This window comes from Eumetopias jubatus, unplaced genomic scaffold (genome assembly GCF_037043125.1).
Source record: "Eumetopias jubatus isolate StellerSeaLion01/CBP00866 unplaced genomic scaffold, mEumJub1_p1.0 scaffold_16, whole genome shotgun sequence".
NCBI lineage: Eukaryota > Metazoa > Chordata > Mammalia > Carnivora > Otariidae > Eumetopias > Eumetopias jubatus.
The window spans coordinates 83,764,786-83,785,098 of record NW_028274822.1 but is presented as its reverse complement, the minus strand read 5'-3'; positions in this window follow the sequence as shown (position 1 = coordinate 83,785,098).

The following is a 20,313-nucleotide window of genomic DNA, read 5'->3' as shown; positions in this document are numbered from 1 at the left end:
GCCTGAGGTTTTGCCTTTTCCTGGGAAGCCAGGTAGGGGTGTAAAGGCCTGGCCATTTCAGCCTCACGTGGGACAACTCCCATGGACGGTATCTGCTCCAGAACTCCTGGGTGGCTGGCTGATGCCTCTCTTTCCCACCCTGCTTCCTCCCTCTTCCCCTGGCAAGTGAACATGTTGCATCCCCAGACTCCGTTTTAGTGCCTGCTCTTGGAGACATAGGGTTCAGTTTTCTCATCAGCAACCCCAGAAACCCCTGGCATGGCCCTTTTGTACATAGAGGTCAGCGTCAGCCAATGTTGGTGGCAACTGAATTTCTGGCTGTTCTCTTCCTCATGCCCCTGAAGAAGGAGGTGAGAGCTATGAAAAGGGCTTCCCACGTGAGGGAAGAGCATTGCGTGGGGGGAGGGGGCGGGAATGAGGCAGCCTTTTTGTTCCAGGGCTGCTTTACTGGCATGGGCAGGGGGGGCGGGGAGGCGGGGTTCTGATCTGTGCCTTTGAGCGGCTCTTGTAGGCTGCTACCCCCTGCTGATAGACTGACCCAGACATCCCTATGGAACCTTCTGCAATTTCCTTCAAGACAGTAGTTGAGCTGTGTTCCAGAGTGATCCTGCCGGTCAGTAATCTTCTATAAGAGTTCCGGGTTGGAGCCAGCTATAGTTTGAGATGCTCAACATTGAGGATGGGGCAATAAGGAAGTGTTTTTCATTTTGGGGGTAGGGAAGTTCAGCGTTCTGGAGTTCATTTCATTTTATGGTACGGGTATGCATGAGAGAGAGAGAATAAGAGAAGGAGGGAGAGGGGGGAGAAACTGTGGGGAGAGAGAGAGGAATATGCCGATAAATGCATATAGTAGATTTCCATCAGTGTCTTGCTGAAGATTCAGTACCTGGTACCCTAACCAGAGAGTCAGTAACAGTCACTACATCTGTCCCCCACTGCATGCTAAAAAAATGCCAATCAAGCATGAAATATATGACCTATTTGCAGCATCTGAACTTTAATACATGTCCAGCTCTGTATCGCTACTAAATGTAGAGGAAATGCCTAATCGCCTGTGGATGCATTTTAGAGACCTCGTGAGAAATGGTGAGTCAGGAGATGTCTCACCCTCCTTGCTCCCCATCTTTGCTCTGTGGAAGACTCTCCCTGGCTTCAGACTTGTGAGGCTAGCTGTGTGACCACTCGGAGCCTTGGATTTCTCTTCCGCAACAGGGGGGGGGGGATGAATGAATCCTAGCCCTAGGGCGGTAGAGAGAATGCGTTGCGTTTATGCATATGAATGCTCTTAGCATAGTTAATCCTTGTTGGGGGGTCCGGAACAGGCTCTGAGATGGAGATTGCAGACAGGATGTTTATTGAGGAGGGCTCTTGGGATGGATACCAGGGGAAGGGAGAGAACCGGAGCAGGGGAGCAGAGGGAGGAGTTGGAGCTGCAGTGGGGACCCAATGGTCGCTTCAGCTGAGCCCGCAGGGAGCTCTGGAGCCAAAATGGCCAAGACGGCTGGGTCCGTGTACTCTACACCTATCAGTCCCTGCGTGGGCCTGTGACCTCGGGCCAGTGGCTCTACAGCTGGGGAGGCATGTCTTTCCTTGAAGACATCCCTGCAGCCACCACGACCCTCAGCAGATGCTACTTGTTATGGGATCTGTACTAAAAGGAAACTTGACTTTCCGAATGTTTCTCACTTCTTTTCTTTTTTAAAGCTTTTATTTATTTATTTATTTATTTATTTATTTATTTTTGAGAGAGAAATAGCAACAAAGCGAGAGAGAGCAAGAGCAGGGGGAGAGGGAGAAGCAGGCTCCCCACTGAGCAGGGAGCCTGGACGCGGGGCTCAATCCCAGGACCCTGAGATCATGACCTGAGCCAAAGGCAGACGCTTAACAGCCGAGCCCCCCAGGCGCCCGTTTTTCACTTCTGTGAGGTGCAGGGCACTAGGCATCACAGCCATCCGTGTAGACATTCACTTAACAAATATGTGTTGTGCTGCTGTGCACCCGGCACCATTCTCTTTACTCTCGTGGATCTCCCATTTTACACGAGGATCTTGTGATCTACAAGGTTCACTCATACAATGGCACACCAGGCTGATTCCATGCTACTGGGAAAGAAACGAGCTTGGAACACACACACACACATACACACACACAGCATCAAGGTTTGTTGTGAGGTGTGTCAGTTGCATCCTCCAAGCAGACACTGATAGAATTATGGGTACAAGAGGTTTATTGGGAGTTAACGCCCGTGAAAGATCAAGGGGGGAGGAAGAAGGACTGGCCAGGGGGAGGCTTCGGGCCATGAAGCAGACAGGATCAAGTCCTGGTTAACCCAGTGGGGGGCTCTCGAGGAAAGATTGCCCACTGGAGGGACCTGTGTTGGACAGCAATGGCCAGGCCCAGGCATCCCCGCCATGCTCAGGCATTGGCCTTGGCTTGAATGCTGCAGCAGAACCCAAGGTTCTGAGCTGGAGGAAATTCCTTCCTGAAGGTCTCAGCAGCAGGTCTGTATGGCTGCCCCATGAGGATGGTGGAAGGACACGTGCACATAGTGGCTATGGCAGAGGCATAGAAGGACTTTGGCACTTTTCCCCTCCCCTTCCACCTTTTTCTTTTGTGGGTTCAGAATTTGTAGCAAGAAATGGGAGAGTGTGAAAAGCCGGGCAGCATTATGTGGCTCTGCGAAGAGTGATATTGATCTATTGAGTGTGTCCTGCATGCCAACCAGGGCACGAAGCAACCTACGTGCATGATCTCCGTGAATCCCAACACAACACTTTAAGTTAGAGACTTTATAATTCCCGTTATACAGATGAGGAAAATGAGGCCCACGGTGGGAGGTCATACAGTGAATGAGTCCAGGCTCCCGAACTGGAAACTCTGCTCTGCCCCTTGCAGCCCTGGCTGTCACAGAGCAGAGATACAGGGCTCAGGAGATCTCCCCAGGAGGAAACTAGATCTGAGAGCCCAGTATCGATTATCTGGGCTGATGGCAAAAATGGCGAATGGCCTGATTTGCAGGAGGGAGGGTCTCGGTGATCCCTGGGAAGCTGTAAGGCTAGCAGGTTCCACTGGGACCCTAAAACCACTTACAGACAAAGTCAGCAGAAATGAAGGGAAGAAGGCATGCAGAGCTGTTGGGGACATAACCTTAGAAGCTTGTGTGTGTGTGTGTGTGTGTGTGTGTGTGTGTGTGTGTGTGTGTGTGTGTTAGCCTCTAATGAGAACTCAAATAAGACTTTTATCTTCCCTCTCTCGTTAACCTGAGCAGGAAAGAGTCTGTTCTAGATATAAATGGCTGGAAATGCCCCTGGGCAGGGGTTTGGAAATCTACTTGCTCTTTCTGCCAGAATCAGGATTTCACAGGGAGGGCAGGTCTTTGTCACTGCCCTGTCAGCAGAGGCTAATTGCTTTTTGAATCTGTGCCTGGCAGAGTCTGGGATGGAGAAAGACACTTTGCAGTTGGGCCTGCTGGAGATTAGGCACTCTGACTTTGGGGTTCACTAGAGGCTGGGGCAGGGATGGTGTGGGGAACCAGCCTGACTCCATGGCCTCCTGTCCTGGGTCTTACCCATCCTCCCTTAATTCTTTGTGCAGGATTATCTCTCAGTTCTGACCTGCCTGTTGTCCACCTTGCTGAAAGGCTTTAAAAGGCTCCCCATTGCTTATAGGATGAAATTCAGACTACTTGGTGAGCACACTGGGATCCAGCCCTGCCTACTTTGTTATTCATACTGATGAACTTAATTATTCATACTGAGCTGTTCTATTCTCTGAACATGCCTCGCCCTTTATTGCCTCCTTGCCTTTGCATAAGCGATTCCCCCTGCTTGGGCTGCTTTTCCCAACCTTCTCTACCTACAAAACTCCTACGTATCCCTGAAAACCCAACTCAGATTCACCTTGACTTTGACCCCTTTAGCCTAGGGTTTCTCAACCTTGGCACATTTTGGTTTTTTAATTTTTAAAATTAATTATTTTATTTTTAAAAGATTTTATTTATTTGAGAGAGAGAGAGAGAGCACAAGCAGGGGGAGGGGCAGAGGGAGAGGCAGAGAATCTTAAGCAGACACTGCACTGAGCATGGAACTGATGAGGGGCTCGATCTCACAACCTGGAGATCATGACCTGAGCTGAAACCAAGTGTTGGTTGCTTAATTGACTGAGCCACTAGGCACCCTTTATTTCTTTATTTTTTTAAAAGTAATCCCTATACCCAACATGGGGCTCAAACTCACAACCCGAAGATCAAGAGTCACATGCTCCACCGACTGAGTCAGCCAGATGCCCCAACCTTGGCACATTTTGGATTGCATATTTCTTTGATGTGGGGACTGTCCTGGGCAGGGTAGGAGACTGAGCAGCATCCCTGGTCTCTCTCCACTAGATGCTGGTAGCATCCGCCTCTGCCGGTGTGACAATTAAAAATACCTCCAGACATTTACCAATGTCCTCTGGGGGGCAAAATCACCACTGTTTGAGAACGCTGCTTAGGCCAGTATTAGCTGCTTCTCTATATTTATCTGGCCTCTTATCCAGGTATCTTATCTCACTGTAATTATTTGCTTATCTGTCTGTCCCCTCACCAGACTGAAAGCTCCTTCAGGCTGGGACTCTGTCTCATTCACCTTGGTGGCCTCAGCTCTTTGTTTTGGGTTTGGCACATAGTAGATGCTCCATGAATATTAGTTGAGCAAATGAAGAGCTGTGACATGGGTTTGGGGACGGCAGCTGTCTGGAAATGTGTTTCTCTATAAAACGAAGAGTGATTAATTACCCTTGGGGAAGTAACAGTGATCATCTCATGGACTTATACAGATTGAATAATGGAAGAGATTTAAAACTCTGAGACTAGGGCCTGACACATAGTAGGTTTTTAACATGTGTTAGCTATTGTTGCTCTTGTTACTTTTCTCACTCTCCAGGGCACTCTGTTGCAGAGAAATTTGAGTTACCAATGGCATGGATAAGGTAGGCATGATGGGGATCCACCTTGAGGCTGGACACATCTACATTTAGTCTACTTAAAAGGAAGTACTTCTTTATAAAGTGAGTTGCAAATAGATTTGATGCCAAGAGATCTGCAGACAAAGTGGTTAGGGGTGAAGACTCTGGGCCAGACCACCTGGGTTGGAATCTTGAAACCATTCCTTACTCAGCCTCAGTTTTCTTGTCTGTAAAACAGGGATGATGATAGTGTCTACCTCAGAGTGTTAGGTGAGGGTGAAATTGACTGACAAATGTAAAATGACACATAGTAGGATTCTGTAAGTCTATCACCATCATCATTATTATAATTTTCAGATGTATTATTTTTTTCAGCTTTATTGAGGTATATAACTGATGAATAAAATTTTAAGATATTTAAAGTGTGCATCATGACGATTGGATATATGGATACATTGCAAAAAGATTCCCACTGTATAGTTAACGAATACATCCATCATCTCACACTTTTTGTGTCTGAGAACATTTAAGTTGTACTCTCTTAGCAAATTTCAAGTATATAATACCGTGTTATCAATTTTAGTTGCCATGTTTTACACTGGATTTTCAGACCTTATTCTTATAGCTAAAAGTTTGTACCTACCGCCTGGTCCCTGGCAACTCCTTTTCTATTCTTTGTTTCTAGGAAGTTGGCTTTTTTTTGCCCCCCTAAGATTCCACATATATTAAATAAAAAATAAAAAAAAGACGCCACATATAAGTGAGATAATATGGTGTTTGTCTTTCTCTGCCTTTAGCATAATGCTCTCGAGGTCCATCCACGTTGTAAATGAAACGGCAGGACTTCTCTCTTACGGTTGAGTATTATTCCATTGTGTGTACACACACACACACACACACACACACACATCTCACATCTCACATCTCACATCTTTATCCATTCCTCTGTTGATGGACACTTAGGTTGTTTCCATATCTTGGCTACTATGAATAATGTTGCAATGAACATGGGAATGTGGACATGTCTTTGATATCCTGTTTCCATTTCCTTTGGATATATACTCAAGAGGTGGTATTGCTGGATCACGTGGTAGGTCTGTTTTTAATTTTTTGAGGAACCTCCATACTGTTTTCCATAGTGACTGCACCAATTTATAGTCCCACCAACAGTGCACAAGGGATACCTTTTCTCCACATCTTCACCAACACTTGTTATCTCTTGCCTTTTTGATGGTAGCCATTGTAACAGGTGTGAGGTGATCTCGTTGTGGTTCTGAGTCATATTTCCCGGATAATGAGTGACATTGAGCATCTTTTCATGTACCTGTTGGCCATCTGTATGTCCTCTTTGGAAAAATGTCTATTCAGTTTCTCTGCCCATTTTTAAATTGGATTGTTTGTGTTTTTGTTATTGAGTTCCTTGTATATTTTGGATATTAACCCCTTATGAGATATATGATTTGGAAATACTTTTCCCATTCCATAGGTTGCCTTTTCATTTTGTTGATGGTTTTATTTACTCTGCAGAAGCTTTTTAGTTTGATACAGTCCCACTTGTTTATTTTTGCTTTTGTTGCCTTTGCTTTTTACATCAAATCCAAAAAATCATTGCCAACATCAGTTAAAGAGCTTACCCCTTGTTTTCTTTTTTTTTTTTTTTTAGAGAGATTTATTTGAGAGAGAGAGAGTGAAGGCACAGAGGGAGAGTGAGAGGGAGAAGCAGACTCCCCACCGAGTGGAGATCCCAAAGTGAGGCTCAATTCCAGGACCCAGAGATCATGACCTGAGTCGAAGTCAGACACTTAACTGACTGAGCCACCCAGGGGCCCCGCCCCCTGTTTTCTTCTAGGAGCTTTATGGTTTCAGTTCAGTAGGTGATTTTTTTTTCTTTTTTTTGTTTGAGAAAGAGAGAGCATGTGTGAGGTGGGGAGGGGCAGTGGGAGGGAAAGAATCCTAAGCAGGCTCCATGCTCAGCATGGAGCCCAATGTGGGGCTTGATCTCACGACCCTAAGATCATGACCTGAGCTGAAATCAAGAGTTGGACACTTAACCAACTTGAGCCACACAGGTGCTCCTCAGTAGGTGTATTCTTAAATTATGTCTCCAAAATAGATCTTCCCCTAAGGGAAGCTAGAATGTTTTGAGAATGGTTGGCATGCCACTACTCCCAATTTCAATCCCCAGCAGACATGACTAATTATGCAGTACTTTTCCTTCTGAGCCATAGAATTATTCTCCAGGCAGCTACTGCCAGTAGATCATTATGTGCATAAAATATGAAACCTCTGCCTTAATTATCCCAAGGAATCTTTATTAAGTACTAAGTTTTGAGGGGGAAGGGAGAAAGTACACTAGGCCATTGGGGCAATGATATGAAGAATAGTTTCCCTGGACCTTGGGGTTGAATTTGCTACTGCCCTTCCACCTGTACCTAGGATACTGTCCCCCCAAACCTCCAAAATATCAGTGCCAGGTCCTAGGGAAGCCAACATGACAAGCTCCCTTGGGCAAAGATGGGGCAATCCACATTCACAGTGACTTTGACCAGCACTAGTCAAAGTGCAGTCCATGGCTGATGCTGGTCCCTAAATTTGCTGGTCTCTGATGAGATAAGTATAGAAATGGAGAGTATGTTAGTTTTCTGAGGCTGCTGGAACAAATTATCCCAAACTGGGGTGGGGGGAGGGGGTGGGCGGCTTAAGACAACAGAAATGTTTTCTCTCACTGTTTTGGAGGCCAGATGTCCAAAACCAAAGCGTCGACAGTGCTATGCTCCCTCAGAGACTCTGGTTAGAATCCTTCCTTGTCTCTTCAGCTTCTGGTGGTTGCCAGCAATTCTTGGCATCTCTTGCCAGAGTATTTTTTTCCTTCAGTGTTATTGAGGTGGAATTGACATGGAGACGGTGTAAGTTGAAGGTACATAGCACAGTGACCTGACTTGCATATACTGTGAAATGATCATCACAAGAAACTTAGTTAACTTCCATCACCCTTCTGGGGTCCAGCTTGATGTCTGTGGTCCGGGGGCCTCTTCAGCTTCACCTCACTCTCCTGCATTTTAGAATTTTCTCAGTGGTGTCCTGTCCATGAATAGTTGTCAGTCATTCTTCTTATGAGGGGGAGCAAAGTCAGGAACAACCCCATGATAGGACTTCTCCTCCTCTTCTAATAAGGACACCAATTATTAGACTTAGGGCCACTCTAATCAATTTGACCTCGTCTTAACCAATTACACTGGCAAAGATGCTGTGTCCAAATAAGGTCACATTCTGAAGTTCCAGGTTGACATGCATTTTGGCAGAGAGGGGCACTATGTAACCCAATACAGAGAGTAAGCATTTTTTAGACCACACTTGGTTGATTCCACCCTTCTGCCATCTCAACTTCATGGTTGTCAAGGGGGTGATGAGGGTCCCTCTGGAAGGTGAGTGGGAGCATCATTTGGGGGAGCCAGACTACCTCCAGCCCAATCAGAAAGAGTGCGTGACCCACGGCGGGTCTCAACTAATGAAACCCTTCCCACCCAGACAGCAAAGCAGTTCAGGCAACTTCGTGCTGAACTTGTGTGGGTCTCCCTTACACATCTCACAGTCCTAGTGGTGGCTTATGTGTCCCGATGCCTTCTAAACCCAATTCTCTAACAGGTCCGTGGGTTCTGCGAGTTGGGTTTGTTTGCATAGGTGTCTGCTTGTCTCTTTCTTTCCTGACGAATCATTTTCTAAGGAAAGCAAAGCAGGGTCACAGCATGAGGTAAATGTTCTCATTAAAGACAAGAAGCCAGAATAAACAGAATTTGCAGCATCCCTAGGTATTCTTTCCCAGGAGCTGTTCATGAACTTGAATAAGTTTGCTTGACAGCAGAGGGGCCTTGGAGGGTATGCCCAGGACAGCTCTGTAGACATGACTGAGAATTTCACTATTCTTCTCTGCCAGTCCTATCTTCTCTCATGAGAACACCCAGTCTGTAAGTAAAATGGTAATTCTGTGAGCAGGTTACATAATGTTGTTGATGGTGGTGGTAGTAATTAACTCAATTTTTTGAGCACCTGCTGTGAACCAGGTGCTCTGTAAATTTTAAATCAATTTTGTGAGGTGTGTATTTCTAGTGCCCATTTCCTAGAGGAGTTAGCTGAGGCTCAGAGGGGTGAGGTTGTTAGTTTAACGTCATACAAAGAGCTATCACACTAGCCAGAGTTGGAACTCATGCCTCCGAGTGACCCCCTTGTATCTACAGGGAGTGTTGCCCAGAATTTGGGAGGGTCATCTGAGTGTTCTCTGTTTCCACATGGGACTGCAGGTGCCACCCTGAAGAAATTTGCATTTGACCGCTGTGTTCTTCCATGAAGGGAGCTGTGATTTACTGGGCTGGATCAGACCTGGGTTCAGATTCTGGCTAAGCCACTTATTAGCTGTCCTGGTCCTGGGGGCTCATCCCTACAGGCTGCATTCCTCAGATTTCCTTATCAGCCGGCTTCCTGCTGGGTCTGACCCTGGGAGGGGGTGGGGGGTGGGGGGGTGGGCACTGGCATTAAGCTAGAAGATGGGAGGAGGGGACAAACCAGGGTATTTCTCCCCACCCCCACCCCTGCTTCTGGTAGCTTTGCTAATTCCTTCAAGTTCCCAGCTTCCAACAGGTGACCCTGGCCCCAGGGTTCTAGGACACCACCACCTTCCTCCATCCCACCCACATAGGGGTAGAGCTTCTTTCTGCTATTGATAATCTCCAGGTGGTCTTTCCATCCCTGTTCCCACATAAGCAATTCCCTGCATTAAATCCTCTCTGTTCTAAATGCTCAAAATGGTCTCTAACTCTGATTAGATCCTGACTGAGGTACCAGCTAAGTGACTTCACTTCTCTGAGCCTTGGTTCCCCTATCTGTAAAAAGGGGATAATTATGGTACCTACCACATATTTGTGAGTATTAAATGAGATAATTTTAGTTAAACCTTTGGCTCAGTTTCTGGCATATAATAAGACTGGTTTTCCTGGATCAGAGACCCTAGGCATGGCTTGCTTGCTTTCTTTCTTTCTTTCTTTCTTTCTTTCTTTCTTTCTTTCTTTCTTTCTTTCTTTCTTTCTTTCTTTTTCTTTCTTTCTTTCTTTCTTTCTTTCTTTCTTTCTTTCTTTCTTTCTTTCTTTCTTCCTTTCTTCCTCTCTCTCTCTCTCTCTCTCTCTTTCTTTCTTTCTTTTTCTTTTTTAAAGATTTTTATTTATTTATTTGAAAGAGAGAGAGGGAGAGAATGAGAATGAGAATGAGCAAGGGGGAGGGGCGGAGAGAGAGGGAGAAGCAGACTCCCTACTGAGCAGGGAGCCTGACATGGGGCTCAATCTGAGATCATAACCCAAGCCTAAGGCAGACACTTAACCGACTGAGCCACCCAGGCACCCTAGGCATGACTTACTTTCAGCAATTTAAGCAATATCATAAATTCTGTAGTTAGCCTCAGCACTATACTTTGCTTTACTTTTCTGAAAAGCACTGGTTCTGGGTGTGCCTATTAATGAGCATCACCACAACAACACATTCAAGCGATGAGACTGGGGGATCAACCCAATTGCTTCTGTCCCCCTCTCTTCTTTCCCTCTTTCACTACAAGCCAGCATCTCTCCTCACCGCCACGCACAGCCACATAGATGCAGAGAAAATGCTGAACTTTCAGAATCTCCTGGGGCTCCTGGAAGCTTGTTGTCATCATGAAATACAAGCTCATCCTATAAATCTGTCTTTCATCGAAGCTTCAGTTACTGATGCCAAGTGTCAACATATCAGATTGTTGGCTAATTTTAGCCTTCTCTCTGACCGTCTTGCAGACATGTAATTAATATTCCAGTTCAGCAGAGATCCAGGGACATCTCTATTTTGCATTACGATTGTGAGGCCTTGACCATTAGCGCTCAGGTTCAAAGTCTGCAAGTGCCACTCGTGTGTGTCATATTGATGTGTCCCATTCCTGCACACTTCCTGGGCCACTTAGCCCTTTAAAATCAAAATCAAAATGGTCCAGGCTCCCATCCTGTGTGTTGTGGGAAGTCCAATGCCTCCTCGAATATATCTGAGAATTCTCAGAGGGCTCCTGAACTCTTGGTCACTTCTTGTTTGGAATTCAAGGTGGCTTCATGAGCCATCTTATTTCCCGAAGCTGTTATCTTCTCTTTGTCTTGCTTTGAACATAGTACCTCTCCTGATGCCTCGAAGAATTACCAAAATAGGCGAGTTGTGTGTAGCAGACCTTCACTGAGGTTTTGGGGATGGCTGAGCTGGATCACAACTCGAGACAGACAAAGAAACAGGTTCAAATTGAATGTTCAGCGTTGTAAATTTTCTTACCCATTCCCGCTACAGCGACTCTATCAGCAAATGTTTTCCTTCTTGGTCTCCCACCTGCTGCCATGTCGCTAGGGTTCCTTGCTCCTTGATCTCTCTCTTCCCACCTTCTCTCATTGTGGTTTGCAAACCCCAAATTCATGCTACATTGGCACTGAGGGTGAGAAACATTTTCTCCCCCACTGGAATTCCTCATAGGCATAGAAATGGCTTTGATGAGTGTTTGGGGAGGGGATGAGCTTTCTGTCCACGCATCCTAGAACTCTCTCCAAAGCTTAGAAGACAGTGGAGGGGAGAAGAGATGGGGGGCAGAGAAGAGATGCCTGAGCAAGCTGGAGAGAGCCATGGGGCAGTTGAAGACCCAAGTGAAAGCCCAATAAATTTTTTAGGATTAGTGATGCCCACAGTGGCCACCAGTCATTGTTCATGTTGTTGCAATGTACACCTCTTCTTTGTGCCCCCTGTGGAATATTCAGGTAAAGATGACATAGTTAAGGAATTTTTGCTCTTGGTAGATTCCTTTGGGGGTTTGAAGACCAGGCTGCCAATACTGTAGATAAAGCTCATGTATCTGAAGAAGCTCCTGGGGCGCCAGGATAGAGGATGTTAAGAGGAACATCAGCCTCTGGGATGTGCGGAAATCAAGGGTCCAGGAATGTTCTGGAAGGTGCTGGAATATGCAGAAGTCTAGGGATGAAACTTTGGACTTTCTCAGGCGGTGGGATTAGTGAGAGTCTGTCAGTGAGGGTCCTGGTAGGGAACAGTTGGCATCCTCTGACTGGGTTGAGGGGCTGTTTTATTACAGGGCTATTTCCAAAACTGTGAGCGGTTTGGGGAAACCAACAGGAAATCGTGTTGTATGCTGGGCTCTCATCAGTGGGGTCCCTGTGCCTCCGGGTCTGAAGAAGAAAGTCAGAGAGTAAATGCTACTCCTGGCATCATGGTGCCGTGGGCACAAAGGAGCCGTTGGGTAGCACGATGCCTGCGTGTTCGTTTCTGTGGCTGCTGTAACAGGTCACCACAAACTTAGTGGTGTGAAACAGCACAGATTTGTTATTTCATAGTCATGGAGGTCAGAAGTCCAAACAGGGGTAAACTCAAGGTGTTGGCAGAAATTCCAGGGGGAGAATTCACTTCCTTGTCTTTTCCAACTTTTCCCCATATTCCTTACCTCCTAGTCCACAGCCAGCCTATCACTCTGACCTCCTGCTTCTGTCTTCTCATTCCTGGTCCTTCTTCTCAACTCAGGACTCCCTCAGCCTCCCTCTTACAAGCACCCCTGGATTATATCTGGGGCTTACCCCGATAATCCAGAAGAACTCCCCCATCTTACGACCTTGCAGACCATATCTCACAAAGTCCCTTTGGCCATGTAAGGTTCTGGGGATTAGGTGGTGGACATATTTGGGGGGGGTGGGATTCTGCATAGCACAGCATGAAACCCCAGGTCCTGCCGTTTACCCTGGCTCCCTCCATGCAGCCCAAACCACAGCATGTTCGCTGTGGGTATTGACCACAGACGTGCTGCCGTGTGTCAGGCATCCTCGTGTGAGATTAGTGTCATGACTGAGATGCAGGGCTTTCTCTGTGGATCACACCTGTGGAAACACTTGCTGCAGATTGTCTCCATAGTGTTGCTGACTATATTTTAAAGCATGTCAGCTCCTTAGTTCCAGGGTAAGCTGCCAACAGTAAAGGCAACAAGCCAAACTTTGTATCCTCCTGGTACCCTCACAGAGACTCATACACAGTAGGTGCTCAATAAATTTCGTGGCTTGATTGTCAGTCTACTCCCAGGGCTGTTCTGAGTAGCTGGGCTGAAGCATACACTGAAAAGGAGTTTGGGGTTTATCCTGAGGGCTAGGGAGCCACTGAAGGTGTTCGGTAAGAGCATGACAAGATTTGGAGAGAAAAATGGGGAAGGGTTTGACATTCCAGTTTTACAAGGCTTTGAATAAAGACTGAGAGTTTTGGGCATTTTAAAGATGCAAATTTGGGGACAGGTGAGGTTACATGGGGAGACGTGGACCAGATTTCCTTCTGGTTTGCCTTTGTCAGCACTTTATAATACTTGCACACCTACACTTTCACACTTTTAGTCTTTGAGCTTGATTATCTTTGAAACTCCCCTGGCCTGGCACATAGTAGGTATTAATGAAAATTTTGGTGAGTCAGAGTGAATGTGGTAGGCTACCTGACCTTGAAGGTTCTAGGCTTCAGATTCCCCATTTATGAAACCAAAGGGTTAGACTGGGGCACTTAGCACCCTGACTGTCTCAGTGGTATTTAAAATCCTGCTTTTTTTGCGTGAGGGCATTTCCTGGTGAGACCCATATTTGAGAGGGAAGTTAGACCAGAAGACTTTGGAGGATCTCACGCAGCTCAGAGACTTACAGCTTTACAGCTGCCTCTAACATTCATCAAATATCTGTATGCACCAGAGCTGTTCTTGGGCCTCGTAGTGGGTTATCTCAGCAAATCTCAATAATCCCATGAAGAAAGGCACCATTAGTAGGCCCATTTTACAGATGAGGAAACTGAGGCTCAGAGCATCAGGAGGTTTGCCCAAGGTCACAGAGCCAGGGGATGATAGAGCTGGGATTTGAACTCAGGTCCCCAGACTCTGGAAACCAGCCATGACACCCTCTTCTTTGATGTTCAGATCCTTCTAGTTTTCTTAACCCCTAAATACCTCAGTGTCTGTATTTCAGGAAAAAGGATGCTCTCTTGCATAACCACAATTCAGTTTGCAAAAGCAGGAAAGCTAACATCTCTCTATAACAGTATTATCTAATCCACAGTCCGTTTTAAAATTTTGTCGACTGGCCCAGTAATATCCATTTATTCTCAGTCCAGAATGCAATCCAGGATTCTGCATTACATTTAATTTCTGAGTCTCCTAGCCTCCTTTCTTCTGGAACAGCTCCTCAGCCCTTCTCTGTTCCTTGACCGATACATCTTCAAAGTGTTCAGGCCTGTTATTTTGGAGAATGCCCCTCAATTCATCTTCCCCAATGACCATGATTAGATTCAGGCTGTGTACTTTTGGCAGGTACTATGCAGAGATGAAGCTGCATTTTTTCTCAGTGCATCCCATCAGGAGGTGCGTGCGTGCTGTTGATTTGTCCTGTTCGTGGTGAGGTTCACTTAGATGGCTCGGTTAGATGCTCTTTTTTTTTTTTTTTTTTTTTTTTAACATTTCTTCATTGGCATCCTCCTAGAAGAAGGACTTTCCCTTTCTCCCATTTACTCATTTATTCACATTTACTTATACTGACTTGAGCCTTTATGCATTTGGATCTCTCCCCAATTATTTTGCCAGGTAAGCTGTCTCTTCCTCATCTGTACTGTGTGAATTCAGTGCCTCTTCTATCCTTTGAAAATCCAGAGGCCTCCACTGTCTGGAAATATTCAGTTTTAGCTAGAAATGGAGCAAATTCCCAGACTCCAGCTCTAAGAAGGAGGAGGGAGAGGAATGGATGCTTAGGGATTTTTCAGAACCATCACCAAGCCCCAAAGAAGCTTGGGCTGCAAAGCCTTGGGGAGCTGAGGTCCTCGTACTGCTCTGTTGGTTGTTGTTGCTCAGCAAGCACTGTGGGGCGTGAGTGGTGGCCACCCAACACTGTGGTTCTCCGGTGCTGGCCACCTCTATATGCCAGCCTCCCTCCATTCGTGGTTGTGGGACTGTGGATGCCTCTACAATATGAGCTTCCTGGGGAAACCCAGCAAGCCCATCCTGCTGGCTTTCTCTTCCCAAAGATTTGATCCAAGTGAGGTTCATCCCCCTGTAGCCTGTTCTTCCTTTCTTTCTTGCCACGGGACTCATGGAGTATTTAACATTTTTTTCCTCCCTCTCTCTCTCTCTCCCTCCCTCCTTCCCTCCCTCCCTTCCTTCCTCCCTCCATCCCTCCCTCCTGCCCTTCCTCCCTCCCTTTAACAAATCAATGCTTTCAAACACCTACTATGTGTTTATCTGTGAACAAGACAGACACAACCTGCCCTCAAGCTCTCCTATGGGAGACAGCCATTAGACAAATTCACAATGAAATACCTGATCACAGACTTTGATAATGCTGCCACAGAAAGTCGGAGTGGGAAAGTACCCTTTCATTTTACAAACGAAGAAACTGAGGCGCAGACCTCACAGCTCTCCTGAGTTGGGGAGGGTCTAGAACTTGGGTCTCCTGCCGCCCGTGCCTGCCCTCCATCGCTCAACCCAAGCCCCAGCTGGTGGATGACAAATCTCACGGCTGGCTCTGCCCAAGCCAAGCTTGGGGCTTGCTCTCAGGCTAATTAAATATGCCCTTCTTGTGTAGGAGAAACCGCTGGACATTGCAGGAGATCAAATATTTATCTTCTCAACAAAGCAAAGTAAACTTAAGTAAAATGCAGACATCTGTCTCCTGTGTAAAAATAAGGCCATGAAGGTGGGGGACCAGGAGGAGGTGGCTCTGTGGTGTCTGGCTCATTGTCCCTGGCTCATTGTCCCTGGCTCATGGTCCCTGTCGGATCTTTTCATCCCACTGTTTTCTCTGGTTCTGTCTTTGTCTTTTTCAGTCTCTGGCATTTGCTCTGCCTTGCTCTCTCTCCATCTCTGTTTCTGCCAGTTTCTGTCTTTCTCTGTCTCCCTGCATGTCTCTCAGCCTCAGTCTCTGTTTCTGTCTCCCTCCTCGTCCCCCAGCCGGGCCCAGTTACTCCATGCTCCCCACAAAGTGCCACCTTCTCTCCCCCACCCCAGGTCTTTCTCCTTTCCGGGAGCACTGCATCTGTGCCCCCTCCCCAGATTTCTGCCTGCCTTATTCATCCTTCAGGTCTGAGTTTCAGTGTCACCTTATACTTTGAGGGACCTAAAAACTCCACGAGGACAGAGATTTTTGAGTCTTTCCTTCCCTGCTGTGTCTCTCACAACTTGGAATGGGATTTGTATGACAAATTATTTGCTGATTTCATTAATTGCATTTAGAACAGTGCCCGGTGCATAGCAGGTGCTTGGTAAATATTTATTGAATGAACGAGTAAGTGAATAAATAGGAGGCCTTCCCTGATGCTCCCAACCTGGGTCTGTGCCCCACAGTGTCTGGTACTATGGCTGTCATAGTCTTTCTCTCTATTATAATGGCTTAGCATATTGCTTAGGCTGCTGTAGCAAGATCTCAACAATAATTCAGAGGTGACGGCTAGGTCCATAGGTGGTCCTCAGTTATCCATGGACCCACTGACCTGGGCTGACAGTGGCTCTGCCATCCTCCACGTATGGTAGTAGGAATGACAGAACACAGAAGCGCAGACCTGGAGGGTTTCACGGGCCAGCCCCGGAAGTGAAACCAATGGCTTCTGCTCACATTCTGTTGGCAAGAATTCAGACCCGTGGCTCCATCTAACTGCAAAGGAGGCTGGGAAATTTAGTCCCATGTGTGCCTTGGAAGATGGGGAGATCAGGTCTGGTGACAGCGGGCAGCCTTGGCCACATATACTTGCTTGTTTGAATCCCTTACTTGGGTTTAAGCCCTGGGAAGATGGGGACTATGTCTGTCCTGGTCATTCTTGTGTCCTTGGCAGCTAACTCACAGCCTGGCTCATGTAGACTAGTGGTTCCCAAACTTGGCTGCATGTTGGAATCATCCGGGGGTATTTAAAACATCCTGATGCCTGGCTCCCACCCTTGAACATTCTGGTGTAATTGGTGTGGCGTGTGACCTGGGCATTAAGATTTTTAAGCTTCCCAGGTGATTCTAATGCATAGAAAGACTTAGGGACCACAGTGATCAACCCCAAACAAATGAAATGAATGTTTGAATAAATGAATGACCAAATCTGCCACCTGTTGTTGATACTCTGTACCAGCGGTTACAAACTCATATCTTGGGAGATGGCATGTTTTGTTTGGCTTATAGGGAGCTTAAATCTTTCTCTTTTTAAAATTACATCGATTGCCAAGATTTAAAAGTCGGAAGATATCTTTTTTTTTAAGATTTTATTTATTTATTTGACAGAGAGAGACACAGCGAGAGAGGGAACACAAGCAGGGGGAGTGGGAGAGGGAGAAGCAGGCTCTCTGCCGAGCAGGGAGCCCAATGCGGGGCTTGATCCCAGGACCCTGGGATCGTGACCTGAGCTGAAGGCAGACGCTTAACGACTGAGCCACCCAGGAGCCCCGTAAAAGCCGGAAGATATCTTGTAACATTTTTTTCCCACATAACATTTTGAACTTTTGGTCTCTCTTAAAAAATGGAAATGATCTGTTGGCCCCGAGATCCTTGAGATGGACATGTGTTGTCCTGTCTGCCCCAGTCCCCACCACTCCCTTATGTTTGCCTGCCACATCCTTCACCCGTTTGTAGCTTCTATAGAGCTTGGTCTATAGATTCTCTTGATCTAAGTAACCTCCTGTGACTTATCTCAAGAATTCCTGTTTATCCCAGGCTCAGTCTTCTTTGAGAGAGTGATGTGCTCTCAAGAGCATTCTGGGTCAGGCATTTTTCCTGTCCTTGCCTTCAGCTCAGTTGATCCACCAGCTCCCAGTCCCTCCTCCTGGGAACACATTTTGTCTATTTCATCAGCACCCTGGGGTGTAGGCAGAGGGCTTAGTGGGACAAGCACTGAGCTGGGAGTCAGGCTGCCTGGGCACTGTGCACTAACTCAATTGGGAATCTTAGAGACTGGGCACTTTTCTTTCCTGGTATCTGCTCACTCCTCTGTACAAGGGGGCAGTTGAACCCAGTGAGCTTCCAGTTCCCTTCCTAGTCTCAGACTCAGGGAATCAGGTCTCATTTCAGAGTCTAGAGGATTTTCCCTTTGAAAAAGGTTATTTCCGAGCTAGGAATCTGCTTAGTTTATGGCTTGTCTCTGAAATGAAGCTGCTCACACTCCTTTTCCTGATAGAAATCAGCCACTTACCAATGCTGCATCCAGCCATGCAAAGCTATATGGCAATTAATTACATCAGTAAATAAATTGTTGTCATACAAATTCCATTAACTGGCACTAAAGGGGAGATTGCATCTCTTAGGAGTGAGCTTAAAAATTAATGTGTGGCATCTTTTGAGGAAGGGCTTCTTTTTTATCTCTCAGCTGGACCAATAGTTTGTTTATAGCAAATGTGCCCAGGAATGTGAAATGTGCCCAGAAATATGAAAAACCCTAATTTACCAAGGGCTGAGTCAGTTTTTAGAGTTCTCTCTCTTTTTACTAAAGGAATCTCACCATGGAGTCCAGATGTCTGTATCTGCAGGATAGACTCACAGTGGGGTGCTTAATACCGCATTCTTGTCTGGTCACTGTTGATGTAGTTGTGCATACAAAGTGGCATCTGAAGGTGAAGGAGGTAGCTTAGAGCTAGATATTGTTCTTTTGGCAGATGGGAGAACCACCAAGTGAATGTCTATCATCAGCCTTAAACACTGCAATTTTATCTCTTTGGAATGTGCCTATACTAGACAAAGACCCAAAACAATATGTTGGGGGCTTTGTACCATGTTACTGTTGAGTTTGTGTCCCTAAGATGTAGACCCCAGGTCAGGGAGTCAAGTGTAAGCGGTTTATTGGGGGGTGGTCTTAGGAAACACTAGCAGGGGACTGGACTCGTGAGAAGGAAAGAGGAAGAAGCCCAAACAGGGTGAGCCAGTTATTACTGTGGGCAGCTGGAGCTCATTCCCACCGGAGAACTCTGGGAACTACTGAAGAACATGCTCCTCAGTTGATCAACCTAAGGGTTGAGGGAGCCGGGGTATTTATACACCTACTCTCTCCCATCCAAGTACTAATTGGGCCTGACCCTGCTTAGCTTCTGAGATCAGATGAGATCAGGCGCGTTCAGGGTGGTACAACTGAAGATTGTACACCTGCTCTCTCATCATTGGTCAAAGGTTGCTCCCTGGGGAAGTTAATTCCCTGATACTTCTCCCTGCCATGACCGAGGGTAGACTGGCGTGTAGCGTCCCCTACATTGGCAAGGCCCAAGAGGAGAAGGGTGGGGCACAAGTGTGTATGCTCCAGTCTCCAATCTCCGACCTTTCTTCTCTGATAAGTGTCCTGAATTTCATGCCACATTTTTTCTATGATAGCCTTGGAGGAAGCTAAATTTACCTTCACTCTGGGATCTAGGAAAGGGCATATGCAGCTCAGGCTTAAACTCATCATCATAATCCTACCTCCTGGCCACAGTACTGGTTCAGGATGAGCACATTTGCAATTCAGGACACTGAGAAGCTGACGGATACTGAGAAAGATCTCTCACTCTCCTGAGAGGGCTTACAAAGTCAACCTTCTCTTGTCTGGACTTGGGGAAGAAGGCACACAGCCTTGGGAGTTGTCAGGGACCATATTGAGACCATGGAGGAGAATCAGATGGAGGATAAAGCCAGCACCATAGAAGACAAGGAGAAAAAACAAGACCTGAATGTTGGTCTCCCCACGGTGCTTCTCAGTTAAGGCATCCTTGACACATAGCCTCCCTTAGGACTTTTGGTTATTTGAGGCAATTATAATAATATTTATTATATATTTATAATAATTTATTATTATTTATAATAATATATAAAATATAAATAAATATATAATAATTTATTATATATTTATAATAATATTATTATAATAATAATATCACTTTATTATTTAAGCCAGTTTGAACTGAGATTTTTGGCATTTGCAGCTGCACACTCCTTGCCTGGTACAAATGAGAATACTCAGTAAAAGGGGGCAAAAGTGAGGAGATGGGCTTTCTCATGCACTGTAGGTTGGATGATGAAATAATACGACGATTCTGGAAGCCCTGTGATTAGTAGGCAGCACAGTGCTATGATTGTGAGCTTGCCCTTTGGAGATGGACAGACCTGGGTTCTATTCCTGGCTCTGCCAGTTTTTAGCTGTGTGACATTGAGAGGTTATATACCTCTCTGAACCTCAGTTTCCCCATCTATAGAATGAGATATAATAAAAACACCAGCCTCATAAGATTGTTCAGAAGGTAAAGGAATGCAGTTCCTGGCGTGAACTTCATGCTCAACAATTGCTAATACTAATGATTATTCATGTTATGAAAGA